Source organism: Lissotriton vulgaris, chromosome 10 (assembly GCF_964263255.1).
Source record: "Lissotriton vulgaris chromosome 10, aLisVul1.2, whole genome shotgun sequence".
In the NCBI taxonomy this organism is placed as follows: Eukaryota; Metazoa; Chordata; class Amphibia; order Caudata; family Salamandridae; genus Lissotriton; species Lissotriton vulgaris.
This window is the reverse complement of record NC_141698.1, coordinates 19,893,310-19,917,045: the sequence shown is the minus strand read 5'-3', so window position 1 is coordinate 19,917,045 and position 23,736 is coordinate 19,893,310. Positions and strand designations below refer to the sequence as shown.

The 23,736-nt window shown below is 48.5% G+C and overlaps 1 protein-coding gene across 3 annotated transcripts in view; it reads left to right on the top strand.

Annotated features, from left to right (window-relative positions):
• The window catches only part of LOC147684356 (ras-related protein Rab-7a-like), a 143,773-nt gene that overhangs the window by 9,718 nt on the left and 110,319 nt on the right, over positions 1–23,736 (top strand). The window contains exon 1 of one of the 3 annotated variants that reach the window (XM_086940257.1): positions 11,232–11,274. The exons of the other annotated variants lie outside the window; for them this stretch is intronic. The gene's annotated coding sequence lies outside the window, so the exon portion shown is untranslated. Of the gene's footprint in view, positions 1–11,231; positions 11,275–23,736 lie in introns of those variants that run through there. 3 annotated transcript variants of the gene reach the window in all.

The window sequence follows — 23,736 nt, the reverse complement described above, 5'->3', positions numbered from 1 at the left end:
TTTATTTTACAGTGCTATATTCGCCAGTTCCTGGGCCTCTTGGCACTCTAGGGCCCAGTGGGCTGGGGAGGCAACTGAGGCATGAAGGGTGGTGCAGCGAGCAGGACCGAGTCAGGTGACGCAGCGTAAGTACCTTTAAATCAACTGTAATCACAAGACGAGTGATGAAATGGAGAAGTTGGGCGGACAATGCTCCCCCCCCCCTCCCCCTCAAGCAGTGGGCGGGGCCTGCGCTTCCAGCTCCACTCCATTTTTGTTGCTGTCAAACTTGGATCTGCAGAGCTCGTGTTTACCACTTACCTGACGTCTTCTTGGCGCTGCTGGCAAAGGTGCTCAGGAGACGAGTAAGTGCTCCGCGCCTCAAGGCGCTACCCATGTGAGTCCTGTCATCCTCCAGACCTCCTGCAGGGGTGTGACGTCAAATGATGGGGCCCCTGGAGAATGAAAAAGGGACCAGCGTTTGTGCTTCGAATCTATGCTATTCTAAATTAAAATAAAACCGTAACATAGCACCGCTGATTGAGCAGATCTCAAACAAGATGACACCAGCAAAGAGCGGTTCCAGCACTCTCTAGACAAATCAATAATGCTCTTTATCACAATCCAATTCAAATTAATATTTCAAAAGAACAATTGCACAGTCTTGCTGTGGTAAAAGTGTGCAGGGGGCTGTGGTAAAAGTGTGCAGGGGGCTGTGGTAAAAGTGTGCTGGGGCTGTGGTAAAAGTGTGCAGGAGGCTGTGGTTAAAGTGTGCAGGGGGCTGTGGTTAAAGTGTGCAGGGGGCTGTGGTTAAAGTGTGCAGGGGGCTGTGGTTAAAGTGTGCAGGGGGCTGTGGTTAAAGTGTGCAGGGGGCTGTGGTTCAAGTGTGCAGGGGGCTGTGGTTAAAGTGTGCAGGGGGCTGTGGTAAAAGTGTGCAGGGTAAAGTGTGCTGGGGCTGTGGTAAAAGTGTGCAGGGGCTGTGGTAAAAGTGTGCTGGGGGCTGTGGTTAAAGTGTGCAGGGGGCTGTGGTTAAAGTGTGCAGGGGGCTGTGGTTAAAGTGTGCAGGGGGCTGTGGTTAAAGTGTGCGGGGGCTGTGGTAAAAGTGTGCATGGGCTGTGGTAAAAGTGTGTCGGGCTGTGGTAAAAGTGTGCCGGGGCTGTTGGGCTGTGGTAAAAGTGTGCCGGCGGCTATAGTAAAAGTGTGCAGGGGGCTATAGTAAAAGTGTGCAGGGGGCTATAGTAAGTGTGCAGGGGGCTGTGGTAAAAGTGTGCAGGGGCTGTGGTAAAAGTGTGCAGGGGGCTGTGGTAAAAGTGTGCAGGGGGCTGTGGTAAAAGTGTGCAGGGGGCTGTGGTAAAAGTGTGCAGGGGGCTGTGGTAAAAGTGTGCAGGGGGCTGTGGTAAAAGTGTGCAGGGGGCTGTGGTAAAAGTGTGCAGGGGGCTGTGGTAAAAGTGTGCAGGGGGCTGTGGTTAAAGTGTGCAGGGGGCTGTGGTTAAAGTGTGCAGGGGGCTGTGGTTAAAGTGTGCAGGGGGCTGTGGTTAAAGTGTGCAGGGGGCTGTGGTTAAAGTGTGCGGGGGCTGTGGTAAAAGTGTGCGGGGGCTGTGGTAAAAGTGTGCAGGGGCTGTGGTAAAAGTGTGCAGGGGGCTGTGGTAAAAGTGTGCAGGGGGCTGTGGTAAAAGTGTGCAGGGGGCTGTGGTAAAAGTGTGCAGGGGCTGTGGTAAAAGTGTGCAGGGGGCTGTGGTAAAAGTGTGCAGGGGGCTGTGGTAAAAGTGTGCAGGGGGCTGTGGTAAAAGTGTGCAGGGGGCTGTGGTTAAAGTGTGCAGGGGGCTGTGGTTAAAGTGTGCAGGGGGCTGTGGTTAAAGTGTGCAGGGGGCTGTGCAGGGGGCTGTGGTTAAAGTGTGCGGGGGCTGTGGTAAAAGTGTGCGGGGGCTGTGGTAAAAGTGTGCGGGGGCTGTGGTAAAAGTGTGCGGGGGCTGTGGTAAAAGTGTGCGGGGGCTGTGGTAAAAGTGTGTCGGGGCTGTGGTAAAAGTGTGTCGGGGCTGTGGTAAAAGTGTGCCGGGGCTGTTGGGCTGTGGTAAAAGTGTGCGGGGCTATAGTAAAAGTGTGCAGGGGGCTGTGGTAAAAGTGTGCAGGGGGCTGTGGTAAAAGTGTGCAGGGGGCTGTGGTAAAAGTGTGCAGGGGGCTGTGGTAAAAGTGTGCAGGGGGCTGTGGTAAAAGTGTGCAGGGGGCTGTGGTTAAAGTGTGTCGGGGCTGTGGTAAAAGTGTGTCGGGGCTGTGGTAAAAGTGTGCCGGGGGCTGTGGGGCTGTGGTAAAAGTGTGCAGGGGGCTGTGGTAAAAGTGTGCCGGGGGCTGTGGTAAAAGTGTGCCGGGGGCTGTGGGGCTGTGGTAAAAGTGTGCAGGGGGCTGTGGTAAAAGTGTGCAGGGGTCTATGGTAAAGTGAGGTGGGGAAGGAGGTATAGTGGGTGAAGGTAGGAGTGGAGAATGTTGGCTCTGATGACGGAGCACTTGTGCCTTTGAAATTTTACGCTTTGTACATATTAGCATATACTTTTTTGGCTAGTTCAATAAATGGTACCTTTTGGTTCTGGACTTTTGAACCTTTCGACTGATGAATGCTTACTGAGTGGGATGGGAGCGGTGCCAGTCGTGTCATCAGTGAGTATTTTTTCTAGCCCATTGCAGCGGAAGCCTCGCCTATAACCTTTATCAGTGTTACTGGGTGTAGCCTTATAGTCCGAGTTAAGGTAGCCAGGTTGCTGTAATCACTGGAGCAAGTCTTCGTAAGAAAACAGAGACTCTGGCTTGTTGGTCAAACACTACATTATTACTGATCCACCATTATCACCCCTCCTCAGCCAGGATAGCTTGACTCCAATAGCATGGAGAGCACGGGACCCACGTCTGGGCATACCCGTCCCACTTAGAATGACAACGAAAAAACAACAAATGATGGATGGAATGATGAACCATGTCCAACACTCACCCCAGTACAGGGATCTGGGTATAAATCCGGATTTCAGCTAGCCTGGCTGATGAGGGGTGAAACCCCAAATCGGTCCCAGGATGCTTGTTTCCGGTCCAGGAAGGACCTGGCTTGGCAGTTCGAGCAGGACTGTTCCCATTGGGCGCTGGGTCAAGACTGATTTGCATATGGCTGGGTACAAACTGGAATGGCATGATGAGGAAAAAAATGATGGATTAAACCCAGATCCCAGTTGCCTAACTACACCAGTCTTGCATATTGTTAGTGAGTTCAGCTTATCTTGCACTCTGTAGTTAGTTCCCTTTTTTTTGCCCCAACTGACACTGGTACGGAACATCCCTAACGTCCCACATTTCAGGGCCATTGGTCTGCAGCCCTCTACATTATTAGACTGTTAAGATAATGCAGCAGAAGCTGAGTGCCCCCATCCGGAGATCTCTATGTGACTGAATTGAAGATTCAGCCCTTCATTCTTCTGAGGCTGATAACAATATTAACTATTATTGTGTATTGGTAACTATCATCTGCTCAAAATGGCATACAGAAGAAAGATTATACATACGCTAGAAATGGAGATAAACACACTCTGTAGAGAGCTGTGATAGGACAGTTTTTTATTTGCATTTTATAGTTCTGTGTTTCATTTAGAAAAACATCTTCCCCGTTATAGTAATCTACACTATGTTTAGTATGTGTGTGCCAAAGAGTGTTTAAACAGTATTTACTTTCTGATGTTTACTCATTTTGCATTTCATGAAGGTCTGGTGGGTTTGCTGTGCTGCTAATGAGCAATGTAGTTTACTACAGGCCATCTCAAGGGTAAAGGTTTGATCAGAATCTGACAGATTAAAGTCTGAAGCCCTCCTATCAGGGTTCCAACCACTGGCAGAAAACAGGATTTTGCAGCAGGTGCACAAATTCTCGGAGTTTCTGCCAGTGCAGTGATGGAACACAAACATGTGATCTTGTGCACCCTTGAACATGCACAGACAGTCTCTCATATGCAAAAAGTTGTGAAACCTCAGCGCTTCCATGACCCTTCCTCTCCCACACATACAACCCGCAGCGGCATTTCTTTTTAGGTCGCGCCTGGAGTTGCAGCTCATGCGCTGCTCGCTCGGCGAGATCTATTGTGAACGAGGACTTTCAGAAAAGGGCTTGAAGCCCCGCCCCTCATTTCCATTGGCTGGTGTCACCGTTTATGATAAACGGTGTGCTGCCATTGGAAATTAGCTTTTTGGGCTGCCTCCCTTTAGCCATAAGCCAAACCCCCAAGTAGTTATATTTGGACGTTGTTGCTATTTTCAAGTTGCCCAGTCTCCATTGTTGTCTAAGTTTGTTGGCATACTTCCCAAATATTATTACCTTCATCTTTCCTGCGTTTGCTCTTGAATCGTTGTTATAACTGCTTAGTGCTTCCAATGATATTTGCATGCCTGTTTTGGTAGGGTCCAGTAGCACCATATCGCCTGTGTAATGCAATAAAAAGTAGTCTGGTTGGGCCAATTTTAGGGGGTAAAAGATTGGCATTAGATATTGTTTTGCCAAGGTCCTCCGTGTAAAAGTTAAAAAGCAGATGCGTCAATACGCAGCCTTGTTTTAGCCCTCGGTCTGTTGGGATCTTTTTGGTGGCTGAGTTCATCGCGAGTTTCGCCCGTACCCAATTGAAACACTTCTGAAGTGTATGGAACAGTTTTGGATCGTACAAAACCAGCTAAGTAATGCCTCTATCTGGAACTGCGGGGGTAGGGTGAGGGGTAGGGGGAATGTTATCATTTTTTGTACTGTTGTTTGATTGCAAAAATCAATAAAAGAAATATGAGAAAAAAGATCATACAGAACCAGTTTCAGGTGTAGGGTGGAAGTAGAAACCCTGTATCCTCTCAGTGGGAAGGACCAACTTTAGGACGCAGAAGAGGAGGCGACTCCAGCTCGTTCAGACATTTATTGGCCAGGGACTGAAGCAGAGGTGCATCCAATGGGGGGGGGAGGGGAGGGGACGCTACAACTGGCGGGGCATATGGAGCAAAGCCATCACAAACAAAATGGAGCACTCAGAGCCATTGGTGATCTGGGTCCAGGGATGGTCGGTGAGGGGGGTACAGTGGTTCACCTATTGCCACAGAGGTGGCATGAAACCCCGTTGATAGACAGGGCCTACTCACTGCAGCAAATGGCATTGAGAATTTGAGGCCGCTGAAGCTGCCTGAGGTCTGGGCTCACCTTGGTAAACTGATGATCTCTGGGGTTGGAAGGAGGTTTCAAGTCTGATTGTCGGTTGGAAACAAGGCAGCCATTCATGTGTAATTACAGGCGCAGTGAATTGCAGCAGTGTCCAGTTTGTTGTGGGATGGAAGAGGTTTGGCTCATCAAATGGAAAATCTCTGACCGTGTCCAGTGCGCCCTGCTTCTTCCATGGAGGACTTTGAAGAGGTCATCGGTGAATGATGTCACAATAGATGTCAACATCCAGGCAGAGATAAAACAAAGGAAGATTCTGGAATGCAATTGGTTGGTGATAGAGATGCAGAATTGTGCCATTTCTCTACACCAGATGCCCTTTTAACCCCTCCGGCTTGGAGACCTGGAATTCTTATCCAGAGACTTTACATTTGCAGGTCAGAGAGCAGCTCCTAGAATGTCCCTTTGAGAAGCTAAAACTCTGTGAGAAGCTACCAGATCCGGCTGCTACCTGACCTGCGTCATGGGGGTGGGGGGTGAAAAAAGAAAAGAAACACTTACCTGGGTGCCGCCTCTCCTCCGTCCTCTTCTTCCAGTATCCAGTCCGGCCGGAGGAAGCACCCGGGCTCCCTTGAGCCAATCACAATGCTGCAATGCAGCGTTGTGATTGGTCTGCACAGACTGGGTATGAGAGGCAGGGCTTGTTCTTTCCCACTCTTTGTAATGCAGCCTGGCGGGGAAGATGCAAAGTGCACAGGACTGTTTGGTCGGAAGCAGCTGGGCACACCTAGGGAGTGCAAGCTGCTCCTCCCCCCCCCCCCCCTGCTCTGGCCAGCCCCGCCCGCGAGCCACTGACTGCAAAAGGAAAACTAAAATAATAATAAGGATACGTTCTTATCATTTTATTTTTCCTTTTGTTCAGAGAAGCCGCCGCTGGAAGCTGCAGTGTCTGTGGAGGACGCAGGCGCCACCAGAGGGCGCTGCTGGAAGCATCAGAGGCCCGTGGAGGACTGAGGCGCCACCAGAGGGCGGTGCTGGAAGCATCAGAGCCCCTTGGAGGACTGAGGCGCCACCAGAGGGCGCTGCTGGAAGCATCAGTGTCTGTGGAGGACGCAGGCGCCACCAGAGGGCGCTGCTGGAAGCATCAGTGTCTGTGGAGGACGCAGGCGCCACCAGAGGGCGCTGCTGGAAGCATCAGTGTCTGTGGAGGACGGAGGCGCCACCAGAGGGCGCTGCTGGAAGCATCAGTGTCTGTGGAGGACGGAGGCGCCACCAGAGGGCGCTGCTGGAAGCATCAGTGTCTGTGGAGGACGCAGGCGCCACCAGAGGGCGCTGCTGGAAGCATCAGTGTCTGTGGAGGACGCAGGCGCCACCAGAGGGCGCTGCTGGAAGCTGCAGTGTCTGTGGAGGACGCAGGCGCCACCAGAGGGCGCTGCTGGAAGCATCAGTGTCTGTGGAGGATGCAGGCGCCACCAGAGGGCGCTGCTGGAAGCATCAGTGTCTGTGGAGGACGCAGGCGCCACCAGAGGGCGCTGCTGGAAGCATCAGTGTCTGTGGAGGACGGAGGCGCCACCAGAGGGCGGTGCTGGAAGCATCAGTGTCTGTGGAGGACGCAGGCGCCACCAGAGGGCGCTGCTGGAAGCATCAGTGTCTGTGGAGGACGGAGGCGCCACCAGAGGGCGCTGCTGGAAGCATCAGTGTCTGCGGAGGACGGAGGCGCCACCAGAGGGCGCTGCTGGAAGCATCAGTGTCTGTGGAGGACGGAGGCGCCACCAGAGGGCGGTGCTGGGAGCATCAGAGGCCCTTGGAGGACTGAGGCGCCACCAGAGGGCGCTGCTGGAAGCATCAGAGGCCCTTGTCTTTCAGCTTCTTCGTACGGTGCAGCCCTTTGTCCACAAACTGGCGGGCTTCCCTTTCCAAAAACCGCTTGCACCTGGCAGGATTGTATCTCGCCCAAGGCAGAGAGGAGGGATTAAAAGCAGGATGGGCCTTCTCTTGTGGGGATCAATCAATCCGTACTTGTAAAGCGCCGGCTTATCACCTGCAAAGGTATCAAGGCGCTGGGCTGCTAGGCTTAGTCGAAGAGCCAGGTCTTGAGTCTCTTTCTGGAGTCAGTCAGCGAGGGTGATGTTCGGAAGTGGGGGGCGTTGCAGGACTTGGAGGCGGGGTCGGAGAAGGAGCGACCTCTGCTATGGCTACTGCGTATGCGTTGTCTATGCGAGGGCGACCGAGGGAAAGTGAAGGTTTCTGGATGGTTGGTGGAAGTCCTGGCGGTGGTTCATGTATGCTGGTCCAGCTGGCGAACCCCCATAAGAAGAGGCTCCTGTACTCCCCATTGCACCCCTGGAGTCAGTGGAGCGGGGTGAAACTGGGCATCTTAGAATGCACAGAGGGAGGCAGACATGCCCCACCTCTGAGTGCAATATACAAGTATTACCAGCAGGGGAGGCACTTCTGCCCGCAGTGCCACGGTTGACTGGGACAAGTGTGCCCAGGTGCAAACTAAAGTTTGATCTCCAGAATGCTTCACCTCCCAGCTGATGGGGGGGGACATGATGGCCGAGAAGGATTCATGAGGCGTTAGCTTTCAATAGGACGCCTGTAGTAAAGGTGGCCGGGCCAACAGGAGGCACAAAAACATCTTTGTTGGGCACAGAATGAGTGTGGTGTCTGTCAGTGCCAGGGAGGTCACACCAATTGACCTTGGAATTACACATTCCTAGGGTGCTAGAATTCCTAAGGTTGCTAGGGCCCCTGAGGATGCTGGAGCCCCTAAGGATGCTAGAGACCCTTGAGGATGCTGGAACCCTTGAGGATGCTGGAACCCTTGAGGATGCTGGAACCCTTGAGGATGCTGGAACCCTTGAGGATGCTGGAACCATTGAGGATGCTAGAGCCCTTGAGGATGCTAGAGACCCTGAGGATGCTAAAGCCCCTGGGCATCCTAGAACCCTTGAGGATGCTAAAGCCCCTGGGGTTGCTAGAACCCTTGAGGACGCTAGAACCCTTGGGGATGCTAGAACCCTTAGGGATGCTAGAACCCTTGGGGATGCTAGAACCATTGGGGATGCTAGAACCATTGGGGATGCTAAAGCCCCTGAGGATGCAGGAGCCCCTGAGGATGCTGGAGCCCTTGAGGATGCTAGAGACCCTGAGGATGCTAAAGCCCCTGGGGATGCTGGAGCCCCTGAGGATGCTGGAGCCCCTGAGGATGCTGGAGCCCCTGAGGATGCTAGAGCCCTTGAGGATGCTAGAGACCCTGAGGATGCTAAAGCCCCTGGGCATCCTAGAACCCTTGAGGATGCTAGAGCCCCTGAGAATGCTAGAACCCTTGAGGACGCTAGAACCCTTGGGGATGCTAGAACCCTTGGGGATGCTAGAACCATTGGGGATGCTAGAACCATTGGGGATGCTAAAGCCCCTGGGGATGCTGGAGCCCCTGAGGATGCTGGAGCCCCTGAGGATGCTGGAGCCCCTGAGGATGCTGGAACCCTTGAGGATGCTGGAACCTTTGAGGATCCTAGAGCCCTTGAGGATGCTAGAGCTCTTGAGGATGCTAAAGCCCCTGGGGATGCTATAACCCTTGAGGATGCTAGAGCCCCTGAGGATGCTAGAACCCATGGGGATGCTAGAGCCCTTGAGGATGCTAAAGCCTCTGGGGATGCTAGAACCCTTGAGGATGCTAGAGCCCTTGAAGATGCTAAAGCTCCAGGGGATGCTAGAGCCCCTGAGGATGCTAGAGCCCTTGAGGATGCTAGAGCCCTTGAGGATGCTAGAGCCCCTGAGGATGCTAGAGCCCCTGGGGATGCTTGAACCCCGGAGGATCCCAGAACCCCGGATGATGCTAGAACCCCTGAGGATGCTAGAACCCCTGAGGATGCTAGAGCTCTTAAAGATGCTAGAACCCCAGAGGATCCCAGAACCCCAGAGGATCCCAGAACCCCAGAGGATCCCAGAACCCCTGAGGATCCCAGAACCCCTGAGGATCCCAGAACCCCAGAGGATGCTAGAACTCCTGAGGATGCTAGAACCCCTGAGGATGCTAGAGCTCTTAAAGATGCTAGAACCCCAGAGGATCCCAGAACCCCAGAGGATCCCAGAACCCCAGAGGATCCCAGAACCCCTGAGGATCCCAGAACCCCTGAGGATCCCAGAACCCCTGAGGATCCCAGAACCCCTGAGAATGCCAGAGCCCCTGAGGATGCTAGAACCCTAGAGGATGCTTGCGGGGGCCTGTTACATAGACCAGCCCACCAGGCCCAGCAGGGCCTCACCTTCTCATTGACTGATAAAGTGCTCGGAAGTCCATCTGCCTGCTGGACCCATCATGTTCACCTCCAGACTTCTCTTGTAATTGAAGTCAAACTTATCTTGTGGTTTTTGAGGGGAGATCTCTGGACAGCCCTGTGTTGGAAGTGTTTCCAAGCCGTGAGTGATGACCACGAGGTGCGGTTATCGTGTTATAGAAGTAGAGTATTAATCGGGAATAGTAAGGGCTAGGTAACCAGGAGTGTCTTATCTTGCAGGTGGCTAAGCATTGGGCATGGATGTTGTAGTAATCCTATTCCCTCTCCACATAGTTTCTATGATGTCTTCACAATGACTAATAGTTTCTATGATGTCTTCTCTATGACTATAGAATGTTGATGTTTGAATGTTCTCTACCTGGGATTACTGGCCAGTATCCTGGGAGCTGTGGAGGCTAACAGTCAATAAACTACACGTCTCCTTACCTTGATGTCTCTGCTTGATAACTTCAATTTGGCGACGAGGACTGACTGTTAGCACCTCCACCCATGCATGCAGCTTCTTCTCGTGTGCTTCTGAACAACCTACTGTGAGTGTTTGTTCATCTAGCTTTGTGTGAAAGTTGTTGGCTCACAGTTTGAATCAGACTGTATCCTGCCTGGTTCTTAAAGTCAATACACACCGATGGGATCCTGGATCTCGGTGGTGAAGAAATCCTGGAAACTGGGAGCATATGCTGAGGAAGCGAGTTTTGGGGTTACTGTGAGCACGAAGGGAATGAGCACAGAGAGAAAAGTACAACCGATCTCATTACAAAGTGAGTTGTGTGTTTGAGAAGTAAATTACTCTCAGCATGAGGATTTTGCCTCTTGACAAGCGTTTTGAAGTCTGGTACAGTGAGACATTGGTTCTGGTGTCAGTTGCTGAAGCCGTCGTATGGTAATGTTTCCTGGTAGAGCGTTTGCGAGCAATTGATGATGTCGTAGAACCTTCATCTGTCTCAGCGATTGCAAACTATGTCAACAAAGTTATCCCCCGCGCAAGTTCATCTCTACGTTGGTAAAACGTTGAAACGCACGTCACTGATTTCCTGCAAGTGCGCATCTGTGGCTGAGCATACGCTGTGTTACAGTCTTGCGCTTGCGTGAAAGCTCTCGGAAGCGTTCTAGTTGTCTGGTGACACGCATGCGTTTCACTTAGTCGGAAGTACAGAAACCGAGCGGTATTTGTGTCTTGCTTGTGCGCATATAAGGAAAGCTGATGTAAGTGCATGCGTGTTGACAAGTGTACAGAAACTGATTACAAGCTCTGTCCCATTGATGCGTGCGGTGAAAGCTGTCGGAAGTACCTGTAGCGCACATTTGTCCTTGCGAGGTTCGTAGTGAACTATCAAAACAAAAGAAAAATCGGTTAAGAATTTCTGTATTTCATTTTACAACAATCGATAAGCGGTGAGGTGAGGTCAGAAATCACTTCAGCAGTCTACAAGCTCAGGGAACATCTTCATCAGAGGTGACATTTTTTTGTTTTGAACATTTTACATCTCAGCGTCTGTGGAAACATTCTTCAACTCATTTTTATTCGTAATAAATATTCAGGAAGGTTAACTTTCTACAACAGTATGAGGAATAATTAAGAAGAAGCAAAAGTCGAAAAAGAAGAGATTTTTTTAATGTCTGTTTTATGCTACACTGTGTTTTTTAACTTTTGTTTTATAGGTTGTGTTGGTACATTAATTATCTTATATTTGTAACAAGTGCATTTCAATTTTCCAAGATTAGTTTTTAATTTTGAGTGTTCATCTCTATTGTGTCCTCAATATGCAGAATGTACAAGCTCCACCCCCATTTTTACAGCTTCCAGGTGATCCACCTGTCAGATGGAAGGCATGGTACAGGGGTTTTGAAAAATATTTAGGGGCAATGGGAGTTAGTAGATTTAGCGCTCAGAGGAAACGTTTTATTCTGGAACACAATTTAGGTTTTGAGGGACAAGCTGTCTTAGAACATCTTCCCCCTCTCGATGTAGTTGAGGGTGAGGATGAATTAGATGAATTTCAACAAGCTGTTAAAATGTTAAAATAAACAATTTGATGTAGAAAGCAGTCTCGTTGTGGCTAGACATAAGTTTTTCACTAGGGAACAAGAAAAGGATGAGAGCATTGTTGCTTATGTAGCAGCCCTTAGAATAATCACATCTGAATGTGAGTTTGAACATTTTACATCACAGCTTATTCGTGATCAGATTGTTGTTCATACTAATGATAGAAAAGTGCAAGAGAAGTTACTCTTAAAAATCCCTCTTTACAAGAAACAATTTCTATAGTTAAGAGTATTGAGTTATCTCAAAAGTCGTCAAGCGAGTTGAAACCAGACACAATCTGGTTGGTGCTGTTAAGGATAGAGGAGATACAAATGTTAAAGCTCAAGTTCCATCGAATAAACCCCAAACTGAGTCAAAAGGTTTTAAATATGTATACAACAAAAATGAGAAAAGGGGTAGAGTTTCGAAGAATGTGTGTAATAAATGTGGTTTTGCTGCTCATTTTCCTAATTCGAGGATTTGTCCAGCTAGGGCTGCGTCCTGTCATAAATGCGGAAAACAGGGTCATTTTGCAAAAGTATGCAATTTCAAGGGAAGTGCGAGTGTAGTATATAATGAGGATGATAAGTCCAATGAGGCAGAATGTGAGGTCGTTAGCTCTTTATCCGATTTAGTAGTTGTTGTCAAGGATGATTGTGAAGACTGTATTGACCCTGTGATTGAGATTTTAGAGGATAATAAGCCTCTTCAGCTTTTAGTTGATTCAGGGGCGCGCATGGCAATGATTACAGATGAGCTGTTTGAGAAGACTTGGAGTGACAAACCACGCAATCCACCTCATAGGAGTCCTGTCTTCTATGAGGGCAGGAAAATAGTCTCTTGCATTCAAGAACAGACACATCCAAGAAAAAGTCTATGTAGCTAAGAAAGGGCTTAACATTTTAGGGTGGTACCACCAAGGATTGTTTGGTATGACACTTAGGCCAGGCACTAAAGAGCAAGTTTCAGTGGTGGAAGAACACAGTCTTGATGAAACCTCCATGTCTTTGTTTTGCAAGTTTCCCAAAGTTTTTAGAAATAACTTAGGATGTATTACTGGATTTAAACATTTCATTAAAGTGAAAGAAGGTGCATCTCCAATTAAGCACAAGTAACGCAATGTGCCTTTAAGTGTTAGGGATGATCTTTCAATTGAACTCCGCAAAATGTGTGAATCGGGGGTCATTGAACCCATCGAGTCGTCCCTTTGGTTGTCTCCTTTGGTCGTGGCGCAAAAAAAATGGAAGTCTTAGGGTTTGCATTGATTTACGCAGTTTAAACAGAGAGATTTGGGTTGATTCGCATCCTCTCCCTCGTATTGATGATATCCTGTCTAAGTTTACTCGTGCAATTTTTCAAAAATCGATCTTGCATCGGCGTATCATCAAATTGAACTAGACCCTACAATCAAACACTTAACTGTGTCACCCATAGGTACGTTTCAATTCAGGAGGATGCCGTTAGGGCTGGCTTCGGCTGCATCCATTTTTCAACGCATAATGGAGGAGGTGTTGGAGGGTGTTGCTGACACTGTTGTTTACCAGGATGACATTTTAGTTGCTGGAAATTGTAACAAGGCACATGACAAAAACCTTTTTTGTGTTTTGGAAAGGCTAGAAGTACTGTGGCAACCAAACTCAAATGTGTTTTTGGTGTACAATCCATTGAGTATTTGGGGCACCACATTTCGAGAGAAGGAATTGTACCCAGAGAAGGTCTTATTCTGGCTATTGTTGATGCTCCTCCTTCCTCCAAAGAACTTGGGTCTTCATTTTTGGGAATGTGTGAATTTTATTCTAAGTTTATCCCAAATTTTTCGACAAAAACTGTACATATGAGAGGATTACTTAAGAAAAGACCCATTTTTAAGTGGGATGAAGTTTGTTAAAGTGAATTCACTTGTATAAGGAGAGAGATTTAGAGTCTTGTAAAATTCTCACACCCTTTGATCCCAGTTCAAAATGTACCCTGTCGGATGATGCAAGCTTATATGGTCTGGGGGGCATGATATCTCAAGTTAAACAGGGGAAGGAATATACAGTGGGGTTTGCCTCACGGGCTTTGCGACCAAGGGAAAAAAATATTCAGTAATTGAACGTGAGCTCTTGGCATGTTGCTGGGCTGTTGAAAGGTTCAAGTGTTTCTTGTGGGGGAAACGTTTTAATCTTCTCACAGATCATAAACCACTTGTCCCCATTCTTGAGGGAAAAATTGTGAAAGATCATACTCCAAGGATTGCCAGACTTGGTTCTAAATTACTGCAATACAATGTTTATGCAGCACACATACCAGGAGGGAAGAACACCAGGGCTGATTTTCTATTAAGGTTTCCCCTTTTCCTCTTTTTAAACATGATCTGGAGCAAAATGTTGATGAGGAATGTTTAATTGCTGCGGTTGATGCTTGTTCGTTAGGGTGTTTCACTGAACACGAATGGTTTCGAGCTTTAGAGTCTGATCCTGTTCTCAAAGATTTTAAAGATTACATTGTTTCATGGTGGCCTAAGGACCAATGTTTGAGTTCAAGATAAGCGGGTCCGGGTGTAAACTGAATAACAAAAGAGGAAAGCTGTTGAGTGCGTGCTCCCTTAAAAGGGAGCGTTAACCTGGCTGCGAATGTCTTCTCTTGTGCACAGTATGGGCTGCATAAATCCCTGGAGTTCCTACTTTAAAAACATTGAGTGGTCCCGCCAGGTGGTGGCAGTATAGCAGGAAGGTGATATTAGGTGAGACCCTGGATGTGCGAGTATTGAAAATTAGAAGTACCAGAGGTGCGAGGCAGGCAAAGATCGGACCCCCAGCCGTGAACAGTTATGTTATGTTATGTTATGTTATATGGGTATTTGTTACGCGCACGACTACTCTTGAGTATCCTGGCGCGGCTCATAACCACAGAGAAGTCCTAGAGAGAGCACAGCATTGTATTAGTAGGCTTGATTGAAAAGGTGAGTTTTGAGCAGCTTTTTGAAGCAGTTCAGGTCTTTGGTGTCCCTGAGAGTGAACGGAAGGGCGTTCCAGAGGGTAGTTGTTTTAACCGAAAAAGATGAGCCACCCAGTCTAGAGCGCTTGAAGCGTGGTATTACCAGCCTGCGTTGAGAAGCCGACCTGAGATGTCGGCTGGGCACGTGAAATGTCACTCTTTTCTTCAGATACGCCGGGCCAGTATCATGTAGGGCTTGGTGAGTGAGAACCAGAGCCTTAAATTGCACTCTTTGGGCCACTGGCAGCCAATGGAGTGTGGCCAGTTGTGATCTTATACTGATGTGTCTAGGGATGCCCAGCAGAAGTCTTGCCGCCGCATTCTGGATAAGCTGCAGCTTGTTTAACAGAAAAGAGGGGGAGCCCAGGTAGAGAGCATTGGCATAGTCCAGTCGGGACAGTATCAGGGCTCTGGCAACTGTTTCTTTGGCCGGCTGGGGCAAGAGAGGGAAAAATCTGCCTAGGGATTTAAGGGTCCCAAAGCAGGCGCCCGTCAGTCTTTTAATCTGCTCTGCAAATCGCAGATCATCATTAAACCAAATGCCCAGATTCTTGGCAGGGCCCCCCTCGGTGAGAGGACGGGGGAAATCGGGAGGCCAAACCAATTCAATAAATTGGTTTGGAAAGTGACCATATAGTATAATTTCCGATTTTCCCTCGTTGCATTTAAGCCTAGCCTGTGCCAACCAAGTGAATACGGCCGCCAGAAATCCAGTCCAACAAACCATGTGTCTCGACTAAACCTAGCACGGACCAGGCACTATGGTTTCATACGTTATGTGTCATTAGTAGCGCGCCCTGTCGTTATTCATCCCTAGTCATATAACCGAATAAGCAGTGGTCTTACTGAGCCTACAGTGTTACTCGAAACAGAGAAAGCCGAATGAGAAAGCCATGGTCCTTGGCTCTTACAGAACCAACTGGGTGGAGGTTTCTAATCGTAAACCAACTGGGAGCGTCTTCCAGAGTCTAGCAGTCGAGACCATGAACTCTTTGGGCTAGATGTAGGTAACTCTAATTTACCGATTCATAAAGACCGAATTTTACAGATTCGGTATTTATGAATCGGTAAATTAGAAGGAAGGAGATGTAGGTACATCAAAAATCTGATTTACCGAATCTGTAACATTCGGTATTTACCGATTCGGTAAATACCGAATCGGTATTGCCCATTGATTCCTATGGGCCTTGAAGCCCATAGGAATCAATGGGCAATACCGATTCGGTATTTACCGAATCGGTAAATACTGAATGTTGCAAGGGTGCAGGGGGTGTCACTTTGACACCCTCTAGCACCCCAATTCCAGGCTTGTGTGCCATGTGGCACACATACATGCCCTAAGGGCATGACTGTGTGTCACATTGCACAGGTGTGCATGCACACCTGAATTCGGTATTTTACCACCCAATAGGATTGGGTGGTAAAATACCGACTCTTAAGGGCCTGTGGCACTCTTAGGAGTGCCACCTACATATGGATTTACCGAATCGGTAAATATACTGATTCGGTATTTTACCGATTCTGTAAATTTACCGATTCTGTAAATTTACAGAATCGGGAAAATATAGGCCCCATACATATGAAAACCCTAATACCGGTCGGTAACGCCGAATTCGGCCGTTACCGACCGGTATTAGGGCTCCTACATCTGGCCCTTTGTTCTTGAACCTCTGGACTGTATATTCAGCTGTTGCAAGAGGAAGCTCGCAGAGTTCTTGCAAGGGTACATTGTTGAATGCGTTTGCTGATGAAGCTTGTAGAATTGCTAAGTAAAGCCTCATCAATAATACAACAGGTCTTGACCTGAACACGCTGCATGATTGGAAGCCAGAAGGATCAACATGGCACCACGTGAGGGACCAAGAATCAGTCAAGCGGCGGCATTTTAAATTACCTGAGGCTTCTGCAGGACATATCTTAGTATCTCCAGAGAGATTTCGCATAGTCCAGAATTGATCCGATAAGGCCCTAACCACAATTTGCATGAAATCAGAAGATAGTTATGGAAGGATCTTTTGCAAGATTCTAAGATTTTAAGTACAAAACAACAACATCTATATAGACGGTTAAAGATAACTGAGAGTTCATTTTGACTCATGAGCGTTTTCGGGGATGATCCCGCGCCCATTTCAGACGGCCAATGGGAGTTCAGCCAATGATCACTGCAACCATTGACAATAAGGAGCTCTGTTTTCTCGCGATTGTTTACGTTTGTGACTCCCCAACCAGTTCCAACTAGATCGCATGGTCTGTTGGAATGCGTCATGAGAAGGATTGTTTGTCAGATCAGGGCCGGCTCTAGGGTGGTGCGACCGGTGCCACCGCACCGAGAGCTGACTTCCCATGGGGGCGCCTGTTTGCTAGTTTAGATTGTGCTTAAAGGCACCTGCTGCGTTCCTGGCCTCCAGAAATTTTCAGGCAACAATTAATATGTCAAGAAAACTCCGGTGATTAATGTTCTTCCAGGCGAAATCGGAGTTTTGTCCAGTAGAAGTTTTAACTCGTGGAAGTTTTGATTCATGGTAAGGTAGCGCAGAGGGTTAATATGCCTGCTGCAAAAAAAATGTACCATGCAGGTCATGAAGTGAATATAATGTAAACAGGTCGGTGGGTTACTGCTTTGTAAGAGACTTCCTTTTGTTAGTTGCAGTTACAGTGAGCTGTTAATGTCATCAAAGAGCTGCTTGCAGACTTCAAGCTATAGATTAGGGCGTATGGATTTTCCCCCCAGACTTTCATTATTCTAATGTTGAAAAAAGAATTCATTTGGGTACAAATTAGTTCTTGTTAATAAAGAGAGCCCCAATCCACTGTGTTACATTTTAAATTCAGAGTTTTGTGCTTCTCCAGACCAAGTACTCTTCAATTTTACTGCCTACCTGTATGGATAATTTGTGAATCCACCACTTGTTGTCCTCTGTTTAATGTAACATTTCCTAAACACTGATTGACACACCTATGATTGATAGTCTCTGTGTACTTTGTGTGTTATGTAAAGTGCTGTGACACCCTTCACTTTATGAGTGATGCTATAAAATTAATTAAATGCATCTGAGAGAGAGTTGCTATGGATACTGTTAAAGGGTGGTGGGCAGGGCCGGACTGGCTGTTGCGGGCACCAGGTGTTTCCCTGGTGGGCTGCTAGGGTGGGGGCCGTTTTTGTTACAGGGCCATTTTTGCAGCATATCGGCACCTGTTACAAAATCGGCCAAAGCCGGCCCTGGCAAAAAGCTTGGCCGCTCCCAGGAGGGACGGCCGAGTTCTGTGCCAGGGACAGTTTTGGTTCCCAGTCCGGCCCTGGTGGTGGGGAGGGAATCCCTGGTGGAGGTGGTCATTAGGGGGCGCCAAAAAACGTGTCGCACTGGGCACCACCAGTGCTAAAGTCAGCTCTGTATCAGATGCACTAAAAGTCTTGTGTCCTTGCATACATCTGTCCTTTGATGCATTTCTCTACCAACATACTGGCAACAGGTGTGAGAAGTTGGCCTGATATGCAGTGCTCACTATTCTAGTGATCACTATGTATCAGTCCAAACAACCCTTATTGATGTTTGGTTGTAAGTCAACCGTAGACCAGCTATCCTAGTAGCGTGGACAAGAGCAGTCTTTAGGCTAGACTCTAGAGGGCGTGTTAAGCCAGCTGTTATACCATCACATATACCCCTTGAACACCAAGTGAAAGGACACCACACAAGTTATTATAAAAAATAAAAGTATATTTATTTAGAACACAACAGCCCTGGACTCTTTATGAGGACAGGGTGCTAAGCACAATATAAAGCTCTTAGGAAAATACTGAAAGTCGCACAATTTACACAAATGCCCGAGGGGCACGAAAAACCATATACTCTAAAAGTGGAATGCGAAATTACTAGCAGGTAAGTACTACTCTAATAGGCTGTAGGATTGCTAGGACTGGACTACTGAACCTTCAGATTACTAGCAGGAGGCCTAGGGAGATCGGGTGCAGAGTGTGCACTCTCACGCGGGATGCGGGACAAAGTCTATGGATGCTAGATTTCGTAAAGTTAGTGTTATCGGACGAATCCGACTAGGTAGAGCTGAAACGAAAAAGGATCTGGACCCTTGGATAGTTAAGCTATGCTGGAGCACCGAAATGCTGAGATTACCTAGCCCAGGGGCTGCGGCTGCATAGGTCTGAAAAGACGTCGGGAATCCTCGTTGCAGTCTATGGAGCCTGAAAGAAGAAGTTGCTGGCAGGCGACCAGTGATGAAGTTCGATGTGATCCAAGCCTGGATCAGTGATGGAGGATACCTGTAAGCAGAGGGGACCAAGTTCTGAATCACTAGCCAGTGATTAGATGGGCACCAGGTTGGCACCGGACGAAGTCACCTCGACCAAGGTGAGTGGGCGACGCTGGGCTCTGCAGTCTCTCGGACCAGGAGGCGTTGTCGGCAACCAGGATGGAGGTGCGAGCTGTCCCACGAAGGTATCTGCTGTCGACGTCGCTGGACCCAGGATTGGGGCAACAAGTCTTGGCAAATGCAAGCCCACGCGGTGGACTCAAAATGGCGTCTGGAGTAGACCAGGAGGGTCCGGGTGCTCCTCTGTTGGAGGGGAGCAAGGGCCAGTCTGGAGAACCAGACCAGCGGTGTTGTCATCGTGGTGCGTCGTCAGGAGGGCCACAAGCCAGCAGGCAAGTAGCCGGACAACGCGGTGAGCAGCAAAGAGCAGAAGGGCCCCACGCAGATCTGGTGGATGCTGGGGGGCTGGACTTCGGTGCTGGAGCTGCTCAGGGTCAGGGCTTCTCAAACCCCAAAGCACTCACTCGAGGATCCCTCGGCGGTCGTGCTGGGCAAGCGTCGTGCAGTCTTGAAGATGGCCGGTCCCTCGAGGTCTCGTCACACCCACGAATCCCAGCGTGGCTGATGATGCAGGTAGAGGTCAGAGGTGCCAGGGAAGCCGGGTCTCGTCGAGCTGGGCAGTCTTGATCCGGAGGAGAGACTTACAGCAAACCGCAATGCGCTTGGATGGTGCCTGCGGGTGCAGGGTGGCTACTCCTTAGCCACAAGGGAGAGTCTTCTGAAAGGTTCAAGAGTTCTTTCGTGGAAAGTCATCAAGATTCGGAATGATCTAATTTGGGAAGGGGGCCCGCTCCTATCTTTATACTAAGAAAAGGGGCTGGCACGCGACTAGGTCCTGCCCATGGGTGGGACCAGGAAGGGGGGTGGTTACACCCCTCTCCCATGCCGGACTTTCCCCAGCTCAGGGGCTGGTGTGCCCCTGGAACTGGTTCTAGCCGGCAGATGCATAGTGAGCACCGGGGTGCCACTTGCAGTCACCTTCCTATTCAGCCCTGCCTACCCAGGATACACAAAACCCTGTCTGGGATGGTGCTAGCACCGCCCCTGACAGGAAACCCTTTGTCCAAGCTCTCCTCGCTGGAAGGACTCCCAGCAGCAGGAGGTCAGACTTGTGTCTGTGGTGGCAGCATCCATTTTGTGATGCTGAGGCTCGAGTTAACTTTAACCGGGGTTCACAGTTACATACATGTCGTGTCCCTCTAGAAGGGTGGAATGCTAACCCCGTCGCCAGAATTGGCGAGGGGTTAGTATTCCAACACCTTCTAACACCTTACTCGACATGTTTTGATAAAGCGATACCAGAGTTGGCATATAACCGCGAGGATTATAATGCACTTAAGAGTATATGGTATGCGTTATCATGGAACAGCTATTTGGACTTGGTTCCGCAAGCTGCAAACACGCTCAGCTCATGCCAGAGCACCATCTCACATGATTCCAAGCACTCTGCCTTCAGGATTGTTAAGGCCTGCCATAGGAGTGACTGATAGGAATCTATGTGTCCATTTTAGAGTTAGATATAGGTATACTATATCTACAGCAAAGGGGGATTACACCACTTTGCCCCAGCTGTCGTGCAGCCAGTTGTGTCAGATTTAGTTGGCCAGCCAGGGGTGGCATAATACATGCTTCAGCCCCTGGTAGGCCCTGGGTACACCTATGCCCTGAGGTACAGGGTCTGATAAGGTGGCCCAGTACCAATTGGATATGTACCTAATGTACATGGAATCCATTTTACAGAGAGAGCAGTAGGCCTGGGGTCCTGATTGGCAGGGTCCCAGGCCAACTATGTCAAAAACCAGCTAGAACACAGGGCAAAAAGTTGGGGGCAACCATAGTCAGGAGGTACCTTCCTACAACAGGAATAACATATGTTAGCAAGATGTGGGGCGAGGGAAGGCACCTTTGCTGTCCCACATGTGACTGGTAATTGATGCCCTGTAAAAAGTCTAATTTTACTGCCAGAGTCTACTGGAGAGGAGAGCTTGAAGCCAGTTGAGGGCTGAGCTGCTCATACCTGTGGGGGCGACTTGGCCTCTAGCAAGATGGAGTGGTCGGCTGTATCAAATGCTGCAGACAGGTCCAGCAGGAGTAAAGCATTAACCGGATGAGCATCAAAACCAAGTCTCAAATAGTCCACAATAGAAAAGAGCACCGATTCTTCTCTTGATCTGGCCTGGATCCGGCTTGCAGGGTCAAGAAGACATTATTAGCCTGTCAGTGGCTCTCTAATAGTTGTGGAACCTGCTTCTCCAGTAGTTTATCTGCAAATGGTAGGAGCAAGATTGGGCAGACATTTGTTAACTAGAGTTTCCACTTCGAAGCCAGGGCATGAGACTCTTCACTTTCAAGGTCCTTTTAGGTCTTGTTTTTTCCCTAAATGTATTTTTACCAATTTTGATCCTTTTTTACATTTTCAAACACCTGTATTAAGAGCTTAAGGCTCCCTTGTGGTCTTTCTTATTGACGTCAAGGGTCCCAGGGCTTGTAGTTATTTTTTGGATTTTTGCTGTTATTTCACATAAACAAAAACAAGACTCCAGGCCTCTGATACCTGTCTGTCCTGGGCACGTGGCTTATTGAACTGCCTCTTGCCAGACTGGACACCCCCCCAGGAGTGCTGGCCAGCCACAGAGTGCACGATCTGTCCACTCCAAGAAGGCGTGGCACAATCGAAGGGAAGTGGGGTGGCATCACCCCCACACTCCCTCTACTTCCAGATTGGAGTAGCCGTTGGACGCGAGTTGAGGAGCCTTCTGGATATGGGTGTTGAAGAGCCCCTGAGAGTGGACCTTGCTTCTTGGCGCTCCAGAATGGATGGTAGCACAGCACGGTGATGGCTGTCGCAGAGGAGGGTTGGCTTTTCCATTCTTCAAGCCGAGCTTGCTTTTGTGTGCTGCTTCCAGGCACTAAAGTGCTAAGAGGCCTTCCACAACACCTACGCACGCTGTGTCGTACATAGCAGTACATGTCTGTGAAGTAAGCACAGACTCAATATTAATGTTAAAGAAGTGAGTTCTTGCCCCTTCACTGCTCCCTGTAAACGTGTGGTGGTGCAAACTACAGTGAATGTATGCGATGGCGAAACTGACTCCTCTCTCAAAAGATAAGGGCTGGATGTACGAAGTATGTTTACAGTCGCAAAAGGCCCAATAAGTTTGGGCCGTTTCCGACCGCAAGAATGCATTTTGTTATGCATGGTTACCAGATCGCAATTTGGGATTATGTTACTGAATCACAATTTGAAATTACGAATACATATCGATTCGGTGTTTGGAAGGGGTGTGTTCAGGGCGTCCCTTCCAAATACTGAATCAGAGTGGGATGGGTGAATGTTTTGCAACCGAAATGTGGTCTCAAAACATTCACATTTTACTACCAAGTCAAAGTTGGTGGTAACCCATTCACAAATGTTTTAAAACACAGTTTTTAATCACAGACAGTGGTTCACCGGACCACTGGCAACTCTTAAAAATAAAAATTCCTATTAAATGCATCCCTTTTTTATTTGAGGAAAACAAGCTATATTTAAAAACTTTAAAGAATTATTATTTATTTAAAAGCAATCACAGACATGGTGGTCTGCCTATCCCAGCAGGCCACCATCACTGTGATGGCAGCGAATCCTAGGGGGTCACAAATTGCGACCTACCTCATTAATATTGATGAGGTAGGTCGATTTGCGACCCACTCCGAATCGTAAATGGACCAGATATTCCTTTTGTACATTGGTAATAGGAATTACCAAATAGCGATTCGCGAATATTGCTATTTGGTAATCGCCGTTACTAATCTTCGTACATCTGGCCCAAAATTAATACATTTGAAATGTCATGGACCCATTTCGAACTCATAAAAAAAAATGCAAGCACCACAATGACTCGGGCATATGTCGGTGGAATTACATAGATCAGACTTTTGCCGCCCGAGCTCTGCATCAGAATCGGAAGACTCCAATAATGGAACCAATGAACAGGATATTTTTCTAGAAAATTATGCACTATAACTAGAGATTAGAATAGATGCAGTAAAAGAGAAACACATCTATAGTCTTAGTTAGCAAGCTATGCTATGCTGTCCACCTATACCAGAAAACGCCATCCTTATGCCTGCATATGGAAATGGGAAGTCTTGATGCAAATATGTTCGATGAATCCTTCAGAAAAGTTGGGGAAAAAAATAAGTGAGTTCTAGACTGGGACATTCATTTTTGTCTGCGGTGTGTGGGTGCTCACTCACATCGACCGTATCCATGAACACCGGGGTCTTCCATGGAGAGGCATGTTGTCCCATTGAACACTGGAGTCCCCCCTGTTCATGGCAGGATGTTCTGGGCCTTTCTTGGGTGAAAACAAGATGGCGTCACTCAGTTCTTTGTTGCAGGTGTAGCTTACACATCAGACGCTACATGTCCTGCGCAGTCCGCGACCATCCCCGGACTTGTTTGTCCCATTCATTTCGTCCACTGCTTGACATCTGCTTTTAGAAGTTTCAGAGGACAGTCCAGCTGTTGACGGATCTTCTAAGGTTGGGCACAGCCAATTCCATAGGTTTTCTCACCCCTAGGGGTTGTAGATTCTTTATTTTTAGGTCTGGCGTAGAGACAGCAGTACGTGCCTCACTAGCCTCAAGCAATTCATAAATACAAAGTACGTCCATACGTATAAACACAGAGGCTTTGCGCCCGCCCTCCTCATCCATTGGTCCGTTCAGCTCCATTGCCAATCACGGTTTGCTTCCTATGACCAGAACACACATCATACAGGAATGGGACCGCCCACTTCAGCCACTGGTGACCTTACACTGTGAGGTCAGCAGTGTGTCTGATCACACGTACACGTTCACCTAAAAAGAAGTGCACTTTAGTGCCAGGGATGGTGAGCCGATTACTTCTTTACATTGCTTTGCCAATGCCATTTTCATCCCATGCATTATCCTTTTTTTTCTTTTTGTTACATTAT